Source organism: Carassius carassius, chromosome 7 (genome assembly GCF_963082965.1).
Source record: "Carassius carassius chromosome 7, fCarCar2.1, whole genome shotgun sequence".
Taxonomy (NCBI): Eukaryota; Metazoa; Chordata; class Actinopteri; order Cypriniformes; family Cyprinidae; genus Carassius; species Carassius carassius.
Window position 1 is genome coordinate 7,722,367 of NC_081761.1, and position 15,279 is coordinate 7,737,645.

The following is a 15,279-nucleotide window of genomic DNA, read 5'->3' on the forward strand; positions in this document are numbered from 1 at the left end:
ACATAGTATTTATTACAGTATAGAAACTATTCTGCATTATTATGTGATAAACAGTGTTTGTAGTACATAAACAAATCATTATTTGTTATTGTCCAGCATTTATAGATTTCTAAGCCAATTAAAAGCTAGAAATTAGAGAAAATTAAAGTTGCCTATACTACCAGTCAGAAGTTTTTGAACAGTAAGCTTGTTAAGGTTTTTTTTTTTTTTTTTTTTAAGAAGTCCCTTCTATTCACCAAGCCTGCATTTATTTGATCCAAAGTACAGCAAAACAGTAAGATTTTGAAATATTTTTACTAGCCTATTTAAAATAGCTGTTTTATATTTGAATATATTTCAAAATGTAATTTATTGAAGATCCTGGATCTGTTTTTTCGCTCTTCTTTATTCTTTTTTTATGTATTATAGAAGTATCGGATCGGGACTCGGTATCGGCAGATACTCAAAATCAATAACTCGGACTAGAGAACAAAAAAACCTGATCGGCACATCCCTAATTTTAAAGCTGATACTTTGTAAATTAAAAAGTAACAAAGCACAAAGCTTTTTGCGATTACTGGACGGTAAGTGCACTTCAAATAATGAAGTTCATGCATTAACAGAACACAGCATGGACTAAGATCTTGTTAAGAAGAAGCCTTATGATTATAAACGAGAACTGTTAACGATATTGCCAATATCCACACTGATGACAGCTTTACCTGTTGTAGTTTGTTCAAGATATGAACGAAATAGACGTTGTTTTTCTGCACTTTCTCTTCAAGTCTCCATCATTTCTCTCTCTCGCGCGTTTATCAGGTGTGTGTCAACGCTGCTGCGCGGCAGATGAGGACTGTTTAAAACTCTTTTTCCCACTAAAACTTCGATGCGCATTCTCTCAATGCGCGAACATTACAAAAGATGTGAATGCAAAACAAAGGAAAAATTTTTTTTTAAGAGATAACATGTAAATACATAGGCCTAGTCATCAGTGGCGACCTCAGCAAAAACTTCAGTCGCATTTTAATATTTATGGTCGCAAATGCGACCATTTTAGTCGCAGTCTGGAGCCCTGTTTATGCTACTAATTTACAATGTAATCAAGAGCTCAGTTTACGTTGGACAGCATAAGAGGTTTAAAGTTAAGTTTTAACCGTATTTCCTGATCTTGTCCAAAATAGGCCTAACTTCGGACTTGAATGGAATGTCACAAATATTAAATAATTAGCCTACTTCACATTTTTGAATAGTAATTAGACTATGCTTTATTTCTTTCACATGCGTGGGAGCATTAGGCCCATTTTAGTCTAATTATGATATATTATTGACTACTGTAGATTGCTATCTTTACTTGAATCGAGCCGCGCATCGCATGGAATCTTCTTTTTGGCCTGGGGTAAATTCCAGGCTTTATAAGGAATAGGCTGCGCTGAGCATGAGTGTGCGGTTCTTCAGACAGAACGAAATAATAATAATAATAATAATGATAATAATAATAATAGTGATAATACTACAATCAAATTGTAATTTATCTTTATTTCTTTTTGTTCGTATTTAGATTTGTCGTTAAATCAAACTTGAGTCACTCAAATAAAAAAAACATTTCTTGCCCAGAGTCGGTATTGTAAAAAATAAATAATAATAATAATAATAATAAAAATAACTGGTTTAATTTGATCTAATTAATTCATTTGATTGGTCATATGAATTAGTAATTGGTAATACAGTTATTGAATAGCATACTGTATTAAGATTGGATATTAATCCTAATAAATATAACGTTACAGTAAAAAATATTACAATACATTTAAAATAGTGTGTTCTTATAATTTCAGCAGAGTGCAGATGCTCTTTTATGCTCACATTATGGTAAAGTAGGACACGATTCAGGTAAAGATAGCAATCTATAGTCATAATAATATATCAGAATCAGACTAAAATGGGCCTAATGCTGCCCACGCATGTAAAATAATTATTAAAGCATAGTCTAAGTTTATTTGTATTTGCTATTGTGAGCTAAAACTTTTTAAAGGCTAAAATAAAATAAAATAAAATGTAAAATAAAAATAAAATTATTAGATGAAAACCTAAACGGAAAATAAAAATGCGGCCTCGACAAAAAAAATAAAATAAGTTAAAGTATTTAAATAACTAAATTAAATAAGTTCTAAACTAAAAAAAAAAACGGAAAAAAAGGAAGAGAGCATTTGCAGTATTTGCGACGCAAAATACGCTGTTGTGATTACAAACGCCATAAAAAACGTGCGAAAATGCGTCAATGACTCCGTATTTGACAGCGTTTTAGTGTCCATGAAATATTTTTTACGCCGTTCATGTTGCCATATGATGGCGTAAAAAATGCAATGCGTCTTGTAAATCCCACAGCTCGGATTCAGCAAAAACTAACATGGCGGCGCCCATCACCTGGTGTAGATCCACTAACACGAGCTGCATCCGAAAACTGAAAAATGCTGCCTTCGGTGGACGCATTCCAAGGTCGTGAGTCATCAAGGCACGTCCGAATTCAATGTTAGCTTCACTTCCTGTCTCCTGAGATGCCTTCATCTGGCCGATTTTTGAAGGCAGCATAGATGTATCCTTCGCTGCCTTTGTTATCCCCTGTGAGAGTTAAGCAAAAAAATAAAAATGGCGTCTGAAAGTTGTGGTCGGTGACGTTTGTGTGTAAATGTATGTTTCTGATCAACGTTTTCCACTTTTGATGTCATTTCCAGCAAGAAATCAATATTGCAGTAATGAAATATCCACTTACTTATCACCAAAGCTCTCTATATTATACTGTAGATCATTAAACCATTACACTGCCTCAGAAGCCTGTCCAAAATCAGTTTCGTGAGGTGCCTTCGTGCAAAAACGCTGCCTGCAAAGTCATTGCCTTATACGCAGGGTTGCACATAATTTTAAAATGAATTATGATGAATTAATAATAGTTATAATATTATTACACTTTATTTCGTTTTTTTAAATTAAATAATAGTAAATAAACTAAATAATAGTGTGTGATATTATTTAAAATAAAAAGCAGTCCTAGTATTAAATACAAAGGCATTTATTTTATAGTAAATAAACTTAAAAATAAAATGCTAATATTTCCTACTACTTTGTTTGCCTCTTTAACTTATAAAATGGTAATTGTGCATTAACAGCTGTCAACCATGTCGGTACGCAAATGCGCTGTCAGTACATATTTATATTACGCATTTTTTATTTTGGTCGCACATGCGGACCTTCAGACCACTTATGTGCACCCCTCCTTATATGACAGCGAGGCACCGAGTCACCTGCCTAAGTTTTCGGATGCAGCCATGGTCGATATGAAAGTGATTAAACTACCAAATAGATTTACTTGGACATATTTCAGAATCGGAATATCAGATATTTAATAATATAGTGAGGATGTAAATATTTTGAATAAAACAGCAAAAACTAAATAAAAGCAAGTAATGTGTCATCTATTGTGTCATCTACTGATCTATTGTGCCTGCGTTGTGTCAGGTGACAAGCATGACGCGTCGCCATAGAAACAATAAGGAGATACATTCTAAAATAACGGTCGCCTAAAAAAAACTCACGCTGGGGGCTCAGCTAGAATATGCGTGGGATATCCCCCTTTCTGGTCAATGTATCCCTGCCTCTGCTTAATAATTTTTTTACCCCCCCACTGATTTAGTGATCAGTGCTACTACACTAGTGGTGAGATGGATCACAAAACTTGTCACGGATCCGTGGTTTGATTAAAGTCAATTTAATTTTAAAATGCGCTACTTTAGCTGGCTCTGATATAGCTGCCGCCCAGCCTCTCTGTATCATAGACAGTGCTCTGTATTCACCACTCTGCAGACTTGCTCAATGTCCCGCCCACGGCGCTATCTGATTGGTTACACCTCACGAGTAATTCTGTAGCCTATCAACACTTGCGAGACGGTTGAAGCCGGTCCGCTGGAGTTGTCAACTTGGCGACCTTGTTGCAAGATTTAGCGACTTTTTTCCAAAAAAGTGACTAGCGACAAATCTAGCGACTTTTTGGACAATCATTATTTAGTCTCTGAGACTCTCTGGTGCTGCCGCACGAGCGCGAGGTCTCTCTTTCCCAGCGCGAGCCTCCCTCTGCATCTGCTGTGTTCGGCGAGCGCAGAGAGGAGCAGCACTTTCAGTAAAAAAAAAAAGGATATTCTGTTGCTTCTAACTATATTTTACAAGCAAGAATAGCCGACATTAGTCACAGCACAACCACTGACTTTATCATATGTGTATTTTATTTCATTAGACAATGTCGTGAATAGGATTTTAGTGCAGATTAATGTTTGAGAGCTGGTTATGTAGTCTTAATGGACCATGTTTCAGTCATTATAATACTCATTCCATTGTCTGAAAACAGAAACATTAAAATATAGTAATAAAAACAGTTTTATTGAGAATTTGGCTGAATTAAAATGCAGTTTGTGAGCATAGGGAGGCAATACAATACGACACACTTACGTCATAAATATGATAATTAGCACATGACGTCATCTAGCAACATTTAGCGACTTTTCAGGCGGGGTTTAGCTACTTTCCACTGAAAGAAGTTGGCAACACTGCAGTGGAGCGGTGTGTCGAAACCATGGTCAAAACAAAGGAAGGCAGCATATTCATAGTTCGAATTACAGGGTGTACTGGGGGGTACTATACCCCCCAATGAAGACCCAGTATCCCCCAAAGGGACAGAAATTTTCTTTCATTTTTTAACGCTATTTAAAATACGCAGCGTATTCGTTCAGCTGCATTTCCTTTCCCTGAAAATCTGTACAGCTGTGGTATTTGTATAGGGTGTGAGTTCTGTATAGAAGATGTGACTAAAACTAACACTAAAACTACTAAAAACTAAAATAAAACTAAGCATTTTCAAAAAACTTTGTAATTCGCACTCAAGAGCATATTCAGCATATTACTGAAGTGGGAATAAACATCACAATCTGATTATCTGTTTCTATGATGACAAGCAGAGTAGTGTCCCACTCACACCGAGAATGGCCAAAGATACACATACAGTGTTTCACTCAATTGAGGCTAAAGAAAAGGTTTTTTGATTACTCACTCTTGAGCGTCTGCCGTGAGTGATTTCAATGTTAAGTCGATGTAGAGGTCCTGCGGCATGAATGAGGTGTTTAGCGTGGCATGGGCGCGTCCAGTTAGCGCAAATGAGGCGAATTGACTAACACAGATAATGCATCTGTCTTTTCTATCATTTCACGGACTTAATTATTGAGTGTTTTTTCATTGTGCATGATCACAGTTCATATGTGTGGGCAGTGTTGGGAAGGTTACTTTGGAAATGTAATAGGTTACAGATTACAAGTTACCCTGTTTAAAATGTAATAGTAGTGTAACTTTTTCAGTTACTTTATTAAAGTAATGTAACTAATTACTTTTGAGTACTTTTTGATTACTTTTCTAAATTTGTAAAATTAAAGAATAATAAATAAAAGCATATACATCAACTTAAATACAGTTATCTAATAAGCATGTGACGTATTCTGTGTAATAAACTCCTGAAACATTGGAGTTTTTTAGAAACTGCTGTCTCTGTATATGATGATAGTTTTCTCAAAATAAGTAAAATGCACATGAAGTGACACAGAGCAGTTCTAGAAATTATGTTTATGTGCTCGTGTACTCCTATATTGAGGCAGCAGAGGTTGAAAACACTGCGAGCTTCAGTAGGCCTATGTGTAGTAAATGAAACCATGTCTTTGCCATTAATTTACAAGAGGGGCGGACTGGGAAAAAAATTCAGACTGGAAAATTCAAACTCATACAAACAAATTCATGGACGAAACTATTTTTTGTATGGACCTGACATAAAAAAAGGTTTAAATCTTTAATTTGGGGACATGCAAAATAATTATAAGTTCTCTCCTGAACTGCACCTTCACTTCCATTTTTCTCTTCAGTCTCTTTATTTTGCCCTGTTATCCATCTCTCTCATGACTTTAATACTCAAGATTGAACAAAACTATACTCTACAATACAATACTCTACAATACTACAATATCTTTATAGAAAAATCCTAATACTGTACACAAGTCATGTTTTTCCCTTACAAAAAATTACCATGCTTTTATTAGCCTATATAAAAGTAAAATAACCTTGTTTTTTTTTTGTTTTTTTGCAAATTGATTTGTATTTATTTTTAAATAAATACATTTGTAAAATAATTTTACATTTTTGGTTATCACAGTTAAACAATTGTAACCATTTTCTCTGTATTTATAGTTAAATATTAAAATGTTAATTTTCGTAAGGGTTGTGTTGTTGTCTGTCGTAGCTCCCCCTGAACCTATAAAAAATCGTTTTTTTTTCATCTAATTACAACAGAAAATAATGATGTCCTTTATATAGTATTTTGAGTGATGACTGATGAGCAACGTGCTGCTGCTTGATTAAATAAATAAAAAAACAAAGACAAAAAAGCATCTTTACAGATGAAACTGACCTGAAACCCTGAACAGTAGTTCTACTTCTCTCTCTCTCTCTCTCTCTCTCTCTCTCTCTCTCTCTCTCTCTCTCTCTCTCTCTCTCTCTCTCTCTCTCTCTCTCTCTCTCTCTCTCGCATTGATTACTCGGAGTCTGATCCAAACCGTTTGGCGGAGGCGCGGAGAGCGCGCGAGTCATGACTAACAATTCATGACTTATTAGAGATTTAATTATCAAATGGCGGATTCGCAAATGATCGCTTTAGTACATTCGGCAGGCAATTATACAATAATGATATTAAATAGTGGGGCAAAATCGGCTGCCAGGCCACCGGGAATTGTCCCGGTTCTCCCGGTGTCCAGTCCGCGCCTGATTTCCACAGACATCCAGAATGTGCAAGTCATATATTGCATTTTTGGGGCTTTATATTCACAGACACTAGTCCATGTCATGTTTTGATTCAAGTGTACTGACCTACTTTTGATTTAGTCATCCAAAATGTGGCATATTCCGTCCGCGTTAGGCATTTCGTTTTTATGACTGGATTCTACGAACCAGACTGCATTTCCGCATCCCGGAAATTATTAGGGCGGTATGTCTCAGAATAGTCAGTGCAATTTGGGAAAGAAATCAGTTGTGTATGTGGATGTGTGTAAATATTCAAATGTAATCCCCTTTGTAATCATAAAAAATTTCATAAGTAACTGTAATTTAATTATTCATTTTGTCTTAGTAACTGTAACTAATTACAGTTACAATAATTTTGTAATTAAATTACGTAACACCGTTACATGTAACTAGTTACTCCCCAACACTGTGTGTGGGGAAAGATAAGCTATTAGAGTATAAATATTGCATTAGGCTGCTTCGTGAGTTAATAAGAATTTTTTTTTTTACAATTCCTGCAAATGCAGTGATGAAATTCATGTCAGGGTTTCCCCTACCATTATATAGGGGGGGCGCCCCGCCCCCCTAACGGCTCGCCCCGCCCCCCTTGAAGGTCAAGTAAATTTGATTTGATTTTCTTTATAGCGCCAGATTACAATTTATTTTATTAAACAAACTAAATAGCCCTTAAGTAATATGTTATTTATCTTATTTCCACGATGGTAGGCCTATGTCTTTTCTGTCTGTTTTTGCGCGTTTACAGTTATCCGAGTTAGTTCGCACGCGCGCTCACTCACACACGCGTGCTCACTCACACACAAACAAACAAACACTTGCGTCACATACAGATGAGCACTAGCGGACAGCGCGGCGGGAAATATGTCGCGTCAGCCAGATTTAAACCAGACAAAAATATTTGCGTTTTTTAAAGATGGCAACACTCGCTCTACTGCGAGTAGCAGTCCAAGTCTAAGTGCTGCGCATCCTGCTGCCCCTGACAATCATCAAAAGTCCAGTCATCATCACCGGATGACAGGTTTTGACCCAGCTTGGCTGTCAGAGGGGAAATACTCCCCTTGGCTGTACAAGACTGATCTTGGTAAGTAACTAACTAAATACATACATACATATAAATGTGACAGCAGGGTTCTCATCTAACACATGACTTGCCAATTAACTTATTCATAATATATTGTGGTAATACATGATGGGTAACTGAAACCTGTAATTTCATTAACAATAAAATTTATATTAATGAATTACATGCCGCTTGCTATTTACATTTGTGTGTTTAAAATGTTTTTAGTCAGGACATTGTAAATCTGCTGATTAAATAAGACAAGAGATATTTAATACGCTTTGCAGGCCGCTCTGTGTTGTAATGTATGGGAATGTCCTGCGCACGTGATGACGTTCAGAACAGCGCGCGTTCACAGCAGTGCTGCGTCTGACAGGATTATTCTCTCCAATATGATGCATCATAGAAAAGAAAACTTCTAAAAAAAAAGCCCAGTTAAAATCTGTTTATCATATAAATGTATTAACTAACATTATTACATGGCTTGGTTGAATTCCAATATAGAATGCGGTCTGTTATTTCTTGATAACAGACCGCTGCGAAGTATAACACACCGTTGCCATGAAAAACAGAGCGTTGCTATGGACACGGAACGGACTATTTTCTTTAGCGGAAGCAATACAATCATTTTTAAATCAATAAACTCCTTTTTAAATCAATCATTTGTGTCAAATTATTTTTTTATTTTGTAGGTGGCCATGTAATAAGGGGGATAATGTACTGTATAGCGAGGCGGTTGTTATAGAGATGTCGGGGTTGTTATTTGCTATAACAGCTGCGTTGCTATACATATCCCTTACTTAACGAACAATGAATGAGTATTTATAAATCTTTTTTTAGTTGTTAGTTAAAAAATAAAACTATTTAAGCTCTGGTCCATTAATATTTACAAATACTTCTATAAATTTAACAAAGGTTATTTGCAAAAGTCAATTTTAAAAATATTTAAATACGTTTAATTTATTTTTTTTAAAGAGATATCTTATGTTACCATTTTTTAACGTTTACGAAGCTACGCTCCCAGACAACCAATTTATGAGATAGATAGATAGATAGATAGATAGATAGATAGATAGATAGATAGATAGATAGATAGATAGATAGATAGATAGATAGATAGATAGATAGATAGCACATAAAGAATGAAAATGAAATTATTTCTTTTTGGTTTTAGGAATGTTCTGTCGAATATGTAGACAGCATAAACAAGCGGTTGTGAGAGGAAACCAGACCCGGCCATTTATAGAGTCTCCCTGCCAGTCCTACAGAAAGGACAAACTTGACAAACATATGGCATCTGAGCATCACAGAACAGCCTGTCAGCGCCAGTCAAGTTTGATAGCAGGTAATTTTATTTTATTATGATTCGATCAATAATATGTTTGATTCTTTATTACAAATGATGCATATAATTTCAGGCAACACTGTCCTTGCATCATTTGAGCCCACAGTTGTCCTGGAACATGAAGCTGTGGTGGGGGCATTCAAGTGCTTGTACTGGCTAATAAAGCATGAAATAGCCCACCACACCAACTATCCAGCCTTGCTGCAACTAGCTAATCTGTTGGGCTGCACCTATTTTGACAAGCTCAATGTAAGTTTCTTTTGTAAATGTTTACCATATTTCTTATTTGTCTTATGTGATCCCTATATGGACAAGTAATTGGACGTTTCTTACATAAAATTAGTTAAAGAATTCATACTGCATTTACTTGTCAAACATCTTTTCACTTTTTTAGATTGGCAAAAGCACCAACTATAGATCACACAGAATAATTGATGAAATGCTTGAAATTCTGGCAAATGTCATTGAAAAGCCAATATTGAGAGATATTTCTCAGTCACGAGCCATAGGCTTGGAGATTGATGAGACCACAGATGCATCTGTGTGCAGACAGCTTGACATTCATGTGAGGTAGATCTACTCAAAGTGTAACAACATTTCATTGACCAATAAAATTTAAATAACAGATCATTGAAAAGTAAAAAATGTATAATTTTTTACATATAGATACTTGGACAATGCGGGTAAGGTCTTCTGCCAATTCCTGGATCTGATTTGCCTTACTGACGGGAAAGCAGATTCAATAGTGGCAGCACTAAAAAATATTGTTCACACGAAGGGCATACCGACACACCTAATCTTTGGCCTTGGAACCGATGGTGCTGCTGTAATGACAGGTGTCACCTTCTTTTTATAAATAATTAAACTGTTTTCAATATTTTGTTCCTTGTTAAATTAATAAACAAATGTATTTAATAGGAAGACAAAATGGAGTAGCAAAACAGTTATCAGAGGAATGGCCACAGCTCCTAAGTGTCCACTGTGCTGCACATAGGCTAGCTCTAGCCTGTAAGAATGCATCTGAAGAGGTGCCTTACATGGCTACATTTAGAGACCATTTGGAACAGTTACACCTGTACTTCAGAAACAGTGCAAACCGCTCTGCTTCTCTGAAAGCCGCTGCAGAGATTCTCGGTGTGTGTGAGCTGAAAGTGAAGGTAAATAAGTTATGCCTAAAAGAAAATGACATATGAATACTTTACTTGCATTTATATTCATTTTTTAAACTGTTTTTTTTTCTGTCATTGACTAGCAAGTAAAGGACACACGGTGGCTCTCCCAACATGAAGCAGTAAAAAACCTCCTAAGGAACATAACTGCTGTACTGGGTGCCTTGGCAGACGAAGTAGAGACCCGCAAATGTCCTACTGCTAAGGGACTTTATTCATTCCTTGCCACCTATCGCTTCATTGCCGCCCTTCATCTGCAAGCTGATGTGCTCCCTCACCTGGCACGCCTCTCTAAGCTCTTTCAAAAGGAGGATGTCATGTTCCTGGCAATCAAAGAGCAGGTAATTTAAATAACTCAGCTCAATGTTTTATCTTATTTATTTATTTTTATTTATAGGGTACCACAATTATTCTTTATGCTTAAGTCAATATGCTTATTTTTTCCAGGTACCAGTCACCCTGGCCTTAATAAAGGGCATAAAAGATTCTGGTGGTCATCAACCTGGCTCACACCTGAGTAAGTTGACCCAAAATTTGGAAGACCCTTCAGGACTGGGTGCATTCTGCATCTCTGCTGAACAGGAAAGAGGGAGAAGAGGGGGTAATGCAGGAGACAGACAGCAGTACTGGCAACGATTTCAATCACAGGTTATGATTATGTGGCTTTTGTCTGACTTTATTGATCTAAATTAAATATAGCTGCTGCACAGTTTTATTTATCCTAATAGTTTTCTAACATGTTTCATGTGTTTGATTAGGTGATGGATCCATATTTGGATGGCCTCATTGCCCATCTCGAGAGACGTTTCTGTGAGGTTGGAGTTGTGGCTGCATTTGGAATACTCGGTCCACAAGCAGCTACACTCCCTGATGACACTGCACACACAAAACTGAGGATACTGGTAGAGAAGTTTTGTTCCTGTGTCGATTTTGGAACAGTCCTTGAAGAATGGGCTTCTTTCAAGGAGCAAGTGGTCTCAGGTCCACTTAAGGTAACTTACAAATGTGACATTTTTACATGACATTATCTTGAACACTACACTGTGTTACTGATGTCATTTTGAACCTTTTTTTAGAACAAGACACAGCTGGCAATATTGTCTGAACTGTCTTCAAAATATGAGGAGTTTGGTGCCCTGTACCCAACAATGAGCCTGCTGGCTTCTATTGCTCTGACGGTCCCAGTCAGTAGTGTAAACTGTGAAAGGGACTTTTCAACCATGAACAGGGTAATACAAACTTTTCACAATAGGATTTGCTGCTTTTAGCTATATGTTAAGCTATCACATTTAACAGTTAATGCATTTGCAGGTCAAGACAAACATCCGCAATAGGCTGCAAGGAGACCATCTTGCAGCATGCATGCGGATCTCAATAAATGGGCCAGACATTTCTGACTTCCCATATCAAGAGGCTCTGGAAATGTTCTTCCAGAAGCCCAGAAAGATACACTGCAGTGACAAAAGCTGCACACTTTGTGGATAAATTACATAAAAATAAATCTTCCAATTTTTAGTTTAATGTAATTCAAATAATTGTTCAGTTAATATATTCACTGCTGCCATTAAAAGAAACAAATGAACACCATGATTCCTTTAAGTGTTTGATTTCCAACCCCCCCCCCACCGCTCCCGCTCCCCGCTCCCCCCCCCCCCAAAGCTGTAAACCTAGGGGAAACACTGCATGTTCTTATGTGATTTCAAAGGTGACTTACTCCAGTCACATGATCCTTCAGAAATCATTCTAATATGCTGATTAGATGCTCAAAAAACATTTTATTATTATTATTATTATTATTATTATGTTAATAAACTGAAGACTGAAGTAAAGATGCAGAAAATTCAGCTTTGATCACAGGAATAAACTGCATTTTAAAATACATTCAAGTAGAAAGCAGTTCTTTTAAATTGTAAAAATATTTCGCATTACTGTGTTTTTGCTGTATTTTGGATCAAATAAATGCTGGCTTGGTGAGCAGAAGAGACTTCAAAAAATAATAAAAATATTACTGTTCAAAAACTTTTGAACTTAAACTTATTTTTTTTTTTAAATTGTACATGTAGTTATTTTTGTAAAATAGTAAATAAAAAATACCCAATGAAACAATGGCTGCCTTTTTCATTCATCTTTAAGTGTGTGGAGGACCTGGACATGTTTCATATCGAGTTGTGATGAACAAGGCCTGAAGGTCAATGTCATGTTACTTATATAATCTATTAATGCAATCTTAATTCAGCCTAAGTATTTGAGCCTACTGCATATGGGGAGCTGTTAATTCTTTCATTCAAATGTTAACACTTTATGATAAGTGGAATACATTTTTAGAAAATTAAATGACAATTATACAATACCAACTTTTACAATAATTTTGCATACTTTTACAATACCAAAATCTAATTGTCCCCTTTAAATTAGATGCATTTCAATTTTGGGTAGGTCAAAATCGATCTTAATAAATGTGAATTTATTTCATTTAAATAACAAGGTAAGGTTTAAAAGTTTTAATTAACAATTAGCCTACTTTAATCAATACAAGCGTTTTAAGGGCTGTTATGATTAGGAAATCAGCCCCATGTATTAGACATATTATATAGATATTAGATTTAAGTTGTGCCATTTTAGCCTAGTACTAGTAAAACGAAGGACAATATCATTTTATTTAGATCCCCTAAACTTCCATAAATTTCTTCTACATATTTCCGGGTTTCCCACTACAGGGATGAGGAAATCACATGAGGTGACGTATTTGATATGGGCATGGCTTTCGTTTACATCACACTTGGACGTGGGCAGGGTTGGATGTCCACCGCAGGCTGCAGCGAGCCCTTCTTGGAACAAGTAGGCAATGACTGTAGACAAAGACAAATGTATAGTACAAAGGCACAAAGCAGTCGACTCATTTTTGGCACAAATGGAACCCCATATCATATGGCTACAGAGACGAAATGTCTCTTTCAAAAAAATATATACAGTAATCATGCTCGTTGTTGAACCTGCCTGTGACTAGCAACCGACGACTTGTTTATATTTTCACACGGATGCCCAGTGTGCATGAATGGTCACATGACATGCGTTTTCGGTTATATAGTGCTGATGGAGATCGTTTCTGAAGTGTATAAAACGCCAGAGTAAACACGGATCATTTTAATTATGAAACGCAGTTTTAAAACAAAAACGCAGTAGTGTAAACAGGGCCTTATTTTCTGAAGTACATAGTAGTTAAGGCAACTTAAATTTTTGGTACAATTTGTAAGATATTTGCAGTAAAATATCCAAAAACCACTAGTTTGGAGAGTTTGGGACAAGAGGAGAGAAAGAGCGAGGATCAATATCGGTGTTGCATTTTCTAGTTGGAGAGAGCTTCGCTACAAACTTTAGCTAGAAAGAGATGCCGATCTTGCTTGTGTTTTACTCGACATGTGAGTTGTTTTGATTCGTGTCTTTACAGAAAACGTATGCTATTATAACAATCAACAAGATAAGTATTATGGGGCATACATGCCAAACGCGGGGCATCGCGTCTCTAGTCGCAAATCGTTGAACTCGCGTTTGAAAATTATGACATCAAACACAACATTTATAAAACTTTACCTCATCCGTTAAAGAACCCGTTTTTCGTGCTTTTTTGAAGCTTTGATTGTGTTTACAGTGTGCAATATAACATGTGTTCATGTTTCGCGTGTAAAAAAACAGTATTTTTCACACAATTTGCCTATCTGTATACCGCTGTTTTCACTGTCATAAAAACGGGCTGATGACTTCCTTGTTCTATAAAGTCCCTCCTTAAAAGTCCCTCCAGAAATACGTAACCAGTTCTGATTGTGCCAGCGGTTCCTGTGTTGTGATTCGACACCAGCTTAGCGCACACGGCCCACCTGGAAACGCTATTGGGCTAGTTTTGAGAAGCAAGTGGGCAGGAACATGTGCTGGAGATGTACTTATAATCACAGGAGCGTTTTTACTGACGAGATGCGCATGAAAATCGCATTTGATTTTTTTGCACAGCCCTAACATCTATTTAACAAAGCTAAACAGCATTGCACTATGTGTAATAAGTTACAGAAACTGTTAAACGCACCAATTTAAATAATAAAATACACTTACCTGTTGTAGTCCATAAACAACGCCTTCTCCAGACAAAGAGGGAACTGCTCCATCTTTCAGGAATAATCTTTGTGCGAATCCGGCATTAAACTGATTGAGATTGAGAAAGCTGTCCTCAGCAAAATGTGCTGCACATAGTTTTACATGTGGATTATAATTTTCGGGAACCGAGTTAAACATAAATTGTAACCATTGATCTCTAAGTACAGTGTCCCTGGGAAGGCCAAACAAAGGTGATTGGACTCCGAGATGAAAATAACAGCGTTTCGACGACATGGCGACAAACACAACTCTTCCTCCTTCTCCGTCGGAAGGCAACAAGACCACGCCCCCCTGTTTGTGTATTCATGTGGGCGGAGGTTAGTCGAAAAACTGTTTTAGTGATATCATTACTGCAGGAACTAGAGAGATGTAGTCCAAACGGGTCGTTTTTTGTAGGCGAATTCTGTTAAATAAAATATCTCGCTTGGCATTGAACTTTGAGCTTTAGAATTTTACAGATATTATTTATATTCTAACAACAACATTTCACACTAACTAAAGTTTAAAACATGGGATCACGAAGAACGGGACCTTAAAATCCATGATTTATCTTTCAGTTTGATTGATGGCCGTCAGCGGTTGGGTAGAAGACAAAAAATCCCATCATTCCACGCTCCTTCTTAGCGTCATCAAACAATGTTATTGTTTTGGTAGTGCGCTCTCTCGTGGCAGGTCCTACAACCTGTACCTTTAATATAAAG

The 15,279-nt window shown here is 36.5% G+C and overlaps 1 pseudogene; it reads right to left on the reverse strand.

Annotated features, from left to right (window-relative positions):
• Positions 1 to 5,133, reverse strand: part of LOC132143235 (carbohydrate sulfotransferase 12-like) — a 30,862-nt pseudogene extending 25,729 nt beyond the window's left edge.
• Between the last annotated feature and the right edge of the window lie 10,146 nt (positions 5,134 to 15,279).